The 12,277-nt window shown below is 39.1% G+C and overlaps 1 protein-coding gene across 6 annotated transcripts in view; it reads right to left on the bottom strand.

Moving 5' to 3' along the window:
- The window catches only part of LOC115210910 (heat shock factor protein), a 168,973-nt gene that overhangs the window by 62,624 nt on the left and 94,072 nt on the right, over positions 1-12,277 (bottom strand). The gene's annotated exons all lie outside the window — the stretch shown is intronic.

The raw sequence follows: 12,277 nt of genomic DNA, 5'->3' as shown, positions 1-12,277 counted from the left end.
TACCCTACTATGTTATTCTAAAAATAAACAATCAGGGAATTATATCAGAATGCTAGAAGGGAAGCTAGGAAACAGGTTTATTTAGCCAGAGGGGAAGCAGATAAGAAAAAATTTGCCAATGTTCTGTACCGTGAGAACCAAAGACTTGAAGTATTTTGTGTTGCAAGACAGTGTGTGAGAGAGAATCGTGATGTCATAGGAGAGAAATGTGTCTGCATGGATGATGGTTTGCTTGCATTAAACGAAGCTGCAAAGAGAGAGGTTTGGAGATGCCACTATGAAAGGTTGCTCAATAAAGAGAATGAATGGGAGAAAAAGAGACTGCCGAATGCTAACCCAACAAAGGGACTAGCTATCCAAATGGACAGTACCTTGGTAGATAAAGCAATTAAGGGTATGAAGACAGGGAAAGGCCCTGGCCTATCAGGAATCACTGCAGAGATGCTCAAAATATCTGGCGGTGTCAGCTATAGCCTAGTCACCCAGGTGATACATGAAGGAGTCATACCAAATGACTGGTGTAGCAGCACCATAGTCAACTACTACAAAGGTAAAGATGACGCTTTAGATATAAATAATTACAGAGCTATCAAGTTGTTGGATCAGGTAATAAAGGTCACGAAGAGGGTCATAGCCCAACTAATTAGAGAGGGAGTCAGTCTAGATGAGATGTAGTTTGGGTTCATGCCAGGGTAAAGCACTACTGATGCTATATTTCTGATAAGAGAGCTGCAAGAGAAATACCTAGCCAAAGATAAACATCTGTACCTGGCTTTCATTGACATGGAGAAAGCCTTTGACAGGGTCCCCCACAATCCCTTATCCGGTGGTCAATGTGGAAACTAGGGATAGATGAATGGTTAGTGAGAGCTGTGCAAGCCATGTACAGGGATATTGTCAGTAAGGTGGGGGTTGGCAATGAGTACAGTGAAGAAGGATCAGCCCTCAGCCCCCTCTTATTCATCATTGTCCTCCAGCAATAACAGAGGAATTCAAGACAGGATGCCCCTGGAGCTCTTCTATGCTGATGACCATGCTCTAATTGCTGAGACACTATCAGAACTAGAGGAAAAGTTTCGGGTGTGGAAGCAAGGATTAGAATCGAAGGGCCTTAGAGTCAATCTAGCTAAAGCCAAAGTCTTAATAAGTAGAAAGGCAGACAAACCACAGGTAGATGGCCCTGCTTGATCTGCAGAAAAGGCATAGGTAGAAACTCCATAAGATGTAAGCTATGGACACATAAGAGGTTGCAGTAATATCAAAGGAAGGCTAACTGGGAAGATAGTTTTTATATATGGCAAATGTTCAGGAGCAATAAACACTGAAAATGTGCAGAGAACAGCTTCTGTCACATTCCAGGGAGAAAAACTACAAGTAGTTGATATCTTCCGCTACCTATGTGGCCAAGTCAGTAGTGGGAGTGGATGCTCTGAAAGTGTAGCTGCTAGAATAAGAATAGCCTGGGCAAAGTTCAGAAAGTTCCTACCTCTGCTGGTGACAAAGGGGCTCTTGCTCAGAGTAAAAGATAGGTTGTATGACGCATGTGTACGAACAGCCATGCTACATGGCAGTGAAACATGGGCCATGACTGCTAAGGAGATGCGTAAGCTTGCAAGGAAAGAAGGCCAGCATGCTCTGCTGGATGTGTAATGTAAGTGTGTGTACTTGACAGAGTGTAAGTACCTTGAGAGAAAAGTTGGACTTGAGAAGCAACAGATATGGTGTGCAAGAGGGACGACTGTGATGGTATGGTCATGTGTCGTAAATGGATGAGGACAGCTGTGTGAAAAAGTGTCACACTCTAGCAGTTATGGGAACCTGTGGAAGAGGTAGACCCAGGAAGACCTGGGATGAGGTGGTGAAGCACAACCTTCGAACACTGGGCCTCACCGAGGCAATGATTAGTGACCAAGACCTTTGGAGATATGCTGTGCTTGAGATGACCCAACAAGCCAAGTGAGACCATAACCCATGACCTATGCCAGTGGTGTATAACCAGCCCACTTATGAGTACCCTTTATTTAATGAACTTTGCTTGCGAAGACCTGTTCAGGCAAATGAAATCAAAATCAAAATAGCTGACATGGCCGATGACAGTACCGCCTGATTGGCACTTATGCCAGTGGAACATTAAAAGCACCATTCGAGCGTGACTGTTGCCAGGGCCGCTGACTCCCATGCTGGTGGCACATAAAAAGCACCATTTGAGCATGATCTTTGCCAGTGTCACCTTACTGGCACATGTGCTGGTGGTACATGAAAAACAACATTCGAGCATGGTTGTTGTCAGTGCCGCTGGACTGGCTCCCGTGCACGTGGCACATAAAAAAAAACCTTTTAAGCGTGGCTATTGCCAGTACCCTCTGACTGGCTATCGTGCTGGTGGAACGTAAAAGCACCCACTACACTCATGGAGTGGTTGGTGTTAGGAAGGGCATCAAGCTGTAGAAACTCCGCCGGATCAGATTGGAGCCTGGTGCAGCCATCTGGTTCACCAGTCCCCAGTCAAACCGTCAAACCCATGCCAGCATAGAAAGCAGGCATTAAATGATGATGATGATGATGACATCCTTGTAATCTTGAAGCTTTGAGATAATGAATGATTAATTCAAAATAATGTGAATGAATAAGCATTGTATTTGACAGAATAATCTGAATGTTAAAGGATTAAGCAAATATAGAGTATTCTTGGGTAAAAAAAAATTCTAAGTACAGAATACTTTCAAAGACTACTTTTGTTACATTCAAAACCTGTGAAATAGTATAATTCAATATGACAAACAACAGGTTATGAAATATACAGATGCAAGCTTGGCTATGTGGTTAAGAAGTTTGCTTCTCATCCACGAGATTTGGGGTTCAGTCTTACTGGCAGCAGCTTGAGGAAGTATTTTCTTCTGTAATCCTGGAGGCAATGGGAAGCTTATAAAACCCATCATAGATGTTATGTAAGCATGTGCACATGCGTGATTGTTTACATTTCCCTGCTTCACATGAGAAAGCACTAAGCTACAAATGCTGAAGCTTACTGTCAGTCTTTGTCAACAAATTATCTGCTTATTCTGCTCTTTCAAAGACATATGGGATAAAAACTCCCTTACTTGAAATATGGGTATAGGTTAGTAACAGGAAGGACACCCCTCTGTAGAGCACTGCCATAGCCCTTTAGCATTTAAACTGGTCATATCCAGCCCAAATATTCTACCTCCCTCATGTCCAAACTGGATAAATCTGACCCCTCACGCCTACTATAAACTACAACATCAAACACTTCAAGCTACAAGATAATTCATGATTAATTCAAAACAATATGAATAAATAAGCATTTATTTTAACAGAAGTATCTGAATGTAGGTGCAAGAGTGGCTGTGTGGTAAGTAGCTTGCTTACCAACCACATGGTTCTGGGTTCAGTTCCACTGCGTGGCACCTTAGGCAAGTGTCTTCTACTATAGCCTCAGGCCGACCAAAGCCTTGTGAGTGGATTCGGTAAACAGAAACTGAAAGAAGCCCACCATATATATGTATATGTATGTGTGCGTGCATGTATGTTTGTCCCCCCTAGCATTGCTTGACAACCAATGATGTGTTTATATCCCCGTCACTCAGCAGTTCGGCAAAAGGGACCGATAGAATAAGTACTGGGCTTACAAAGAATAAGTCCCGGGGTCGAGTTGCTCGATTAAAGGCGGTGCTCCAGCATGGCCGCAGTCAAATGACTGAAACAAGTAAAAGAGTGTAACTTGAACTCCATTATCTAGTATGTCTTCTAAAATGGCAGGGTGTGGTTTGAGGAATATTTGGTTGCTACTTCTTTTGAAGCAGATTTATTGACTCTGTAAAGGCTCCTGTTTCTTATGTATGTATGTGGTAATGCAATTGTCGAATAGTTGTTTTCTTAACATTTCTGTTCACATCAAATGTCCTACTTGGAATGTATTACGTCCTCCTCTTTTCAGTCATTTGACTGCATGGAGGCGCAATGGCCCAGTGGTTAGGGCAGCGGACTCGCGGTCGTAAGATCGCGGTTTCAATTCACAGACCGGGCGTTGTGAGTGTTTATTGAGCGAAAACACCTAAAGCTCCACGAGGCTCTGGCAGGGGATGGTGGTGATCCCTGCTGTACTCTTTCACCACAACTTTCTCTCACTCTTACTTCTTGTTTCTGTTGTACCTGTATTTCAAAAGGGCCGGCCTTATCACTCTCTGTGTCACGCTGAATATCCCCGAGAACTACGTTAAGAGTACACGTGTCTGTGGAGTGCTCAGCCACTTACACGTTAATTTCACGAGCAGGCTGTTCCGTTGATTCGGATCAACCGGAACCCTCGTCGTTGTAACCGACGGAGTGCTTCCATTTGACTGCAGCCATGCCAGAGCACTGCCTTTTGTCAAGCAAATCGACCCCAGGACTTATTCTTTGTAAGCCTAGTTCTTATTCTATCGGTGTCTTTTGCAGAACTGCTTATGGGGACGTAAACACACCACCATCGGTTGTCAAGCGATGTTGGGGCGACAAACACAGATACACGCACATACATACATACATATATATATATATACATATAATATATACATATATACATATATATATATACATATATATACATATATATATATACAATATATACATATATATATATACATATATATATATATATACATATATATATATATATATACATATATATATATATACATATATACGACGGGCTTCTTTCAGTTTCCGTCTACCAAATCCACTCACAAGGCTTTGGTCGGCCCGAGGTTATAGTAGAAGACACTTGCCCAAGGTGCCACGCATTGGGACTGAACCCGGAACCATGTGGCTGGTAAACAAGCTACTTACCACACAGCCACTCCTGCGCACTATTTACAGAATAAAAAAAAATTCTAAGACTAATATAGACTACTAGCAGTATCGCCCGGCGTTGCTCAGGTTTGTAAGGGAAATAACTATAAAGCATTTTTAGAGAGTTATAGCCAAAAAATAGCAAAAAAATGATGGTAAATTTTTTTTGATAGTTAAAAAAGGTGGAGTTGCGTCCCCTACACAGTTTGTGGTTTGTGTTCCTGATTCTCGACCCCATGTCGAATTTATCGACTTTTTTCAGAACTGGGGGGACTTTTCAAAATTTTCGCTGCGTTAGTTTTGAATTATGACATTGGGCTATGTGTGTGTCAAGTTTCATCAGAATCGGTTGAAAGCTGTGGTCAGGGTGAGGGTACAAGCAAACAGACACACAGAAACACGCACAGACAAACTGCCGTTTATATAGAGAGAGAAGAGATACATTAAAATGATGCATTCATTATCTGCTAAGATAAGCTAATCTGATACTTAAAAAAAAATTAACCAATTACTTAAAATAGATATTTAGCATACAAACAAAGAGAGTAATTGACATATAACTTAGGTTATTTGCAATGTAAATTTCTATTAAGTTATTATGCCTGATATAGTATCATAGATTTTATGAGGATGGTCATGGCTTCAAAGTCTTTGATCACAGAACTGTTGGTAAGTCAGTAGACTCAACAACAGAAATGTGTTTCAAGTTGATTATTTAGGATAGATCATATGACTTTTTATTGCTTTTAACCTGCTTTCACTAGAAATTGTCAGCTAGCTACGGAATTATTTTAAATTAGAATTCTATGCTACTATCAGAATAAGTGTCATTACTGTGTAAAGTGTAATCACTTACACTAGTATATAGGTAGGGCAGGGATTTATGATCAGCCATCAAGCATTTGCAAGTAAACCTTAATCCAATCAAACCAACAGAAAAGTTCACAAATGTAATGAATTATCAAGAAACAAGATGAAAATCAAAAACATTCTTTACAAGATCTGGGATAGTAACACAAACTAAGTGATTTGAATAATTTTGACAAAAATGAGCTAAGAGAAATAACTGCAAGTGACCAGCAGTTTGTATTTGCACATCATCATCATCGTTTAACATCCGTTCTCCATGCTAGCATGGGTTGGGCGGTTCAACTGGGGTCTGGGAAGCCAGAAGGCTGCACCAGGCCCAGTGTTTCTACGGCTGGATGCCCTTCCTAACGCCAACCACTCCGTGAGTGTAGTGGGTGCTTTTTACGTGCCACCTGCACAGGTGCCAGACGAGGCTGGCAAACGGCCACGATTGGATGGTGCTTTTTACGTGCCACCGACATGGGGGCCAGACAAGGCTGGCAACGTCCACAACTGGATGGTGCTTTTTACCTGCCACCGGTACGGAGGCCAGTCGGGGCTGGCAACGGCCACGAACGGATGGTGCTTTTTACGTGCCACCGACATGGGGGCCAGATGAGGCTGGCAACGTCCACAACTGGATGGTGCTTTTTACCTGCCACCGGCATGGAGGCCAGTCAGGGCAGCACTGGCAACGGCCACGTTCGGATAGTTCTCTTACGTGCCACCAGCACTGGTATCACAGCTACAATTTCCATTGATGTTGATCGATTTCGATTTTGATTTGCACAATGTTTTAAATGCCATACAATAAAAATTCTTGATTTATTAAAATTATTTCCACCTCTAGATGACATATCATAATTATCAAATAGCAATTAGGACCAGTTCCACTTGAGAAGGGGAGATAATCTCAGGTCTGAAAAATTCTCCAAAACTGACATACCATTAACCCATTAGCATTCAGATCACTCTTGTCAAATGTAACACTTATTCACATTGTAATGAATTAATCATGTATTATCTTGTAAGTTTGAGATTTCAATGATGTAATTGTTTATTTTTAAAATGACATTGTAGGGTAGGTGTAGGAACCCTGATCTAAGACAGTTTGAACAAAATACAGGTAGAATATTTGGGCCTATATGGCCAGTTTGAATATTGAAGGGTTGAGGAAAAGGACACGCTTATTGTTTGGAAATAAGAGGACAGTTGTGGACATGTGCTTCTAGTTCAATAGCTTTCATCAGCACAACAATTATCCAACCTTATCTCCAGTAGCTAAAAGACTTAGTCAAATACAAAACAGTAGAAATCAATTATGGCTGAGGTAATTTGTAAATAAAAATGAGCTGATAAAAATAACTCTAAGTAGCTAGTGGCATGTATTTGAACAACAAAGACACATACAGATATGTTAAATACCATACAACAAAAATTCTTAATTTATTAACATTATCTCCACCTCTAGATTTTCAAGAAGTAAATATGACAAAATCTTAATAGTTTTCTTTCCTGTTCAGATCTTGTTTATCTACATATAAATGAAAAGGAACCAAGTTATTGCAATATTTCAAAGTCATACTGGCAATAAAACTGATGACAATAAAACTGATGATTTCAAAAGTCTGATGAAAGGAGTACAAGGACATGGGAGTAGATAGTCATATGTTGCTAATTAGAAGGCAGAAAGCTATTTACTCCTAATACCAAAAATTTTAGTACTATCATACTGTTAAAAAAGAAATGTTCATGTATGAGAGAGAGAGAGAGAGAGAGATCAGAAAGTTGTATATCACTTATTGGTGATGTCAAAGAAAGATATTTTACTTTGTGACTTCATAAGAGGAGGAATCACACCTTCCATGAACTGTACAAGGCTTCAGACAACAGTAGTGAGGGTGGGGGGGGGGGAGAAACCCTAATCAATTATTAACTTGCTGAAGTTAGTCAAAGGTAATTATTTAGTTTGCTGGAGTTAGTACTGACTCTAAATGTAAATCAGTAATATGTGTTAAGATTTCCAGTTTTACAAATATGATTGTTTAACTAATGTTTTACTTCTTAGGATAAATTTAAAGTAGTTTAAGCTGAATGCATAAATTCTCAATGATAAAAAGAAAAATATTAACAAAAACTGTTTTTTTAATATTTTTCAATCACAAGACAGAAAATATTTGTTTCATTGTGATGATGATGATGGTGATGGTGAAAAAATATGTGACGTAAAAACTGCAACTACAAGAATGTCAAATTTAAAGACTCAGTGTCACAGAATGTTAGTCGTTGTAATAAAGGGAAATAATAACAAGACAACTATCCCAAACTTTAAAAAATAATTTTTTTTATCAAAATAGAGATCAAAATTTCTTTACTGTTGTTAAAAGATGCCAATCACCATGACATCAGCAAATTCTTTGATTCTTTTACTTGCTTCATTCTTCAGACTGTGGTCATGCTGGGGCACTTCCTTGAAGAATTCTGGTCGAACAAATCACCCCTGGTACACATTTTTTAAAAGCTGGGCACTAATTCCATCAGTCTCTTTTGCTGAACTGCTAAGTTATAGGGACATAAACACATCAACACTGGTTGTCAAGCAGTGTTGGGAGACAAAGACAGACACAAAGACACACACATACGTGTGTGTACATATATGTATATACACACACACACACGATGTGCTTCTTTCAAATTCCATCTACCAAATCCACTCACAAAGATTTGGTCAACCCGAGGCTATAGTAGAAGACACTCGCCCAAATGCCATGCAGTAGGACTGAACCCAGAACCTTGTGGTTGGGAAGCAGACTTCTTACCACACAGCCATGCTAACGTGTTTGTTTTGTTTTTTGTTCTTTTTTTATTAAAAAAAACATCCTCAAAATGATGGAGAAATATAGTGTACCCTCTCCTATTCCTTCACAAATAGCTTTTTACGCTTAATTGAAGAAATGGTTAGAAAACTTGGATTTCTCTAGGAGAAAATATAAGTCAAAAACACAAGAATGAAGAACTTCAATAAAGTCAAGAGAGACACTGTCTTCATCAAAATGGGGATGCATACATGCACCATAGAGTCAGTTATTTTACCACTAATAATTTATTTTGTTGACGAAAACCATAAAATAATAATTCAGAAAATGGGGAGTAAAGAACACCCAGACATATTACAGTGTGTATATATATATATATTTTTTATTCTTTTATTTGTTTCAGTCATTTAACTGTGGCCATGCTGGGGCACTGCCTTTAGTCGAGCAAATCGACCCCAGGACTTAGTCTTTGTAAGCCTAGTACTTATTCTATTGGTCTCTTTTGCTAAACCGCTAAGTGACAGGGACGTAAACACACCAGCAATGTGTTGCCAAGCGATGTTGGGGGAACAAACACGGATACACAGACATATACATATATATATATACGACAGGCTTCTTTCAGTTTCCGTCTACCAAATCCACTCACAAGGCTTTGGTGAGCCCGAGGCCTTAGTAGAAGACACTTGCCCAAGGTGCCACGCAGAGGGACTGAACCCAGAACCATGTGGTTGGTAAGCAAGCTACTTACCACACAGCCATTCCTACACCTATATATATATATATATATATTCTGAAGTTAATGAAAGTAGTTTCAGAAATAATTGGGGGGGGGGGCAGGTTTTATGTGTTATAATCAGGGCTGTGGAGTTGGAGTCAGAAACAATTAAGGGGTGGCTGAAGTCAGAGTCAGTAAAACTATACCAATTCCGACTCATAATATCTTTATTCTTTAATAGAAACCAGTTATAGCATATAGGCCTATTCAAAGTACAAGCGTATGCATATGCTTTGTGAGATATGTGGACCACAGTCACTTAATTCCACAGCCCTGGCTATAATGAATATCTCAAGTTAAACACAATTAAGAAAATACACAAATACTGGAAGATGGAAATTATTGGAAAAATACACAAATATTGGTGGATGGTGACATTCTTGTAAGTGATCTACAAACAGGAGAGAAGAATAAAATTTTAAATGCCACTGAAGACAACGTGATTAAGGTGTTCTCAACTCAGCATTGTATGTTTGACTAGCAATAACAGACAGATTGAAAGAGCATCACATTGTTATTCTCACTGGCAAGTTGAAGTGAAGTAGCTAGTACAGCTAAGGCTGCCTCCTCCTCCTCCTCCTCTCCTACTACTACTAATAATAATCTTACATATTAAGACTGAAAATGTCTGCCTGCATGTATGTGTGTATCACTATCTCCTCGTTTTGCGCCAAAACAGCTCGACTGATTTTTCTTAAACTTCACACGCTCATTGAAAATGTGTCTGGGGAGGTTTTAAGTATAAATTGATTTCGATAAAATGTTCAGGTAAACGGTGGGAGGAATAACATTTGGGCGTGAGTGAACGGTGGGTGTAATTATCTTTAAGCTTCCATGGGAAATAACCCATTCCCTCTCATTTTCAGTTTGCTTATTTCTTAGTATTTGAACTAGTTTAGTATTCTCAATTTATCCAATACAACACTTAAACAAGTAAATAGTATTCTCCTAAACAATAGATCCACTTATTTCAGTTAGTGACTTATTCACAAATATACCAACACTAGCGCTGCTGAGCGTAATATACTCTGGAAATGCACAAAAGCTTTTTTCCACGGTTAATTACTTTGAATTGTTATTATCTCATACCTGATTAGCCTGTTATTACATAACATGTTTCACGATTTTAGTATACATACCTTATTAGTATTTCCTCCTAAAATCTATATACTCTGGGAACGTATTAAAGCCCTTTTCGGGGCTACTTTATTTGAATTCTTATTATAGGGTAATTAATTTCATGTTATTACATAACTGACTTCACAATTTGGGTATTCATAACTTATTGGGAATTCCTAAAAAACAAGATCCTTTGTAAGACAGTTCTGTATTCTCTGTAAGTGCACAAAAACCGTTTTAAGGGCTACATACTTTGTATTGTTGTTACTGGATTAGCGAAACAATTATGATAACGGAACCAAGGGATAAGCTTGCTTTCCTGGGAATTACCGGGTATGTCAGGTACTATATATATATACATGCTTATTATAGCCTCAGGCCGACCAAAACCTTGTGAGAGGATATCGTACTCAGAAACTGAAAGAAGACTGTTGTATATATGTGTATGAGTGTGCATGTGTCTTGTGTTTGTACCCCCACCATTGCTAGACAACTGATGTTGCTGTGTTTACATTCCCGTAACTTAGCGGTTTGGTAAAAGGCACTGACAGAATGAGTACTAGGCTTACAAAAATAAATCCTGTGGTTGATTTCTTCGACCAATGGCAATGCTTCAGCATGGCTGCAATCACATGACTGAAACCATTTTAATCCCGAGCAAGGCCGGGTATCACTGATAGCAATAATAATAATAATCCTTTCTACTAAAGGCACAACATCGAAAAATACCTTAAGAATGAGAACCCAGGTTTGAAATTTCCCCCAAGACACCTGATGAAGGCCGGAGAGTATATCAGCTGAAACATTAACAACAAACAAGATGAGGACAAATATCCGTCAAATATAAATAATGTACATAATTCCTCATCTTTTAAATATAGAACTGTAAAGGCACAAGGCCTGAAATTTGGGGGAAGGGGACTAGTTGATTACATCAACCCCAGTATTCAACTGGTACTTATTTTATCAACCTCGAAAGGGTGAAAGGTAAAGTTGGGTCCCCTGACAGCAGTTGAACTCAGAACGGATAGATGGAAGAAACGCTGTTAAGCACTTCATCCAGCAGGCTAATGATTCTGCCAGCTTGCTACATTAATGATAATAACAATAATGCTTTCAAATTTGGGCAGAAGTTCAGAAAATTCAGGAGAGGAGATAAGTTGATTACGTCAGCTTAACTGATACTTATTTTATCAACCCCAAAAAGGTGAATGGCAAAGTTGACCTTGGCGGAATTTGGACTCAGAACGTAAAGATGGACAAAATGCTGCTGAGCTTTTTGTCTGGTGTGCTAATGATTGCCATCTCGTCGCCTTAATGATGATGATGATATTAATAATAATTCTTTCTAATTTTGGCACAAGGGCAGCAACTTTTAGAGGAGGGAGTGAGTTGATTACATCTATCACAGTACTTGACAGGTACTTATTTAATTGACACCAGAAGGATGAAAAACATCTACTAAATCTACTGACAAGACCTTGATCAGGCTGGAGCTATAGTAGAAGGCACTTGCCCAAATTGCCAGGCAATGAGACTTGGAATGAATGGGGCATTCAAATAAAAGTAAAGCAATGTCATTTTTAAAAGTGGAAAAACAAGCAGAATCTGTTCAAATAGAAAAAATATTTCAGTAACTCTTTTGTTTTTTAATAGATTAAATTAGAAAAGAATGATCATTCATCAAAACTGACCAACAATAGAATAAGTCACTCCTCCATATCAACAGGCTATTAATAATGTAACTTAAACAATGACAGTAATGCCATCTGTCCAAGTCAGTAATGGAAGACTGTTTTCCTACTCTGAGAATAATCAAATCAAGTTTAAGGACTTCTATGAAGGAGGGCAGAGCAGAAGCAAT

This window comes from Octopus sinensis, linkage group LG4, assembly GCF_006345805.1.
Source record: "Octopus sinensis linkage group LG4, ASM634580v1, whole genome shotgun sequence".
Lineage (NCBI taxonomy): Eukaryota > Metazoa > Mollusca > Cephalopoda > Octopoda > Octopodidae > Octopus > Octopus sinensis.
The sequence above is the reverse complement of the archived record's forward strand: the minus strand, read 5'-3'. Positions and strand labels throughout refer to the sequence as shown.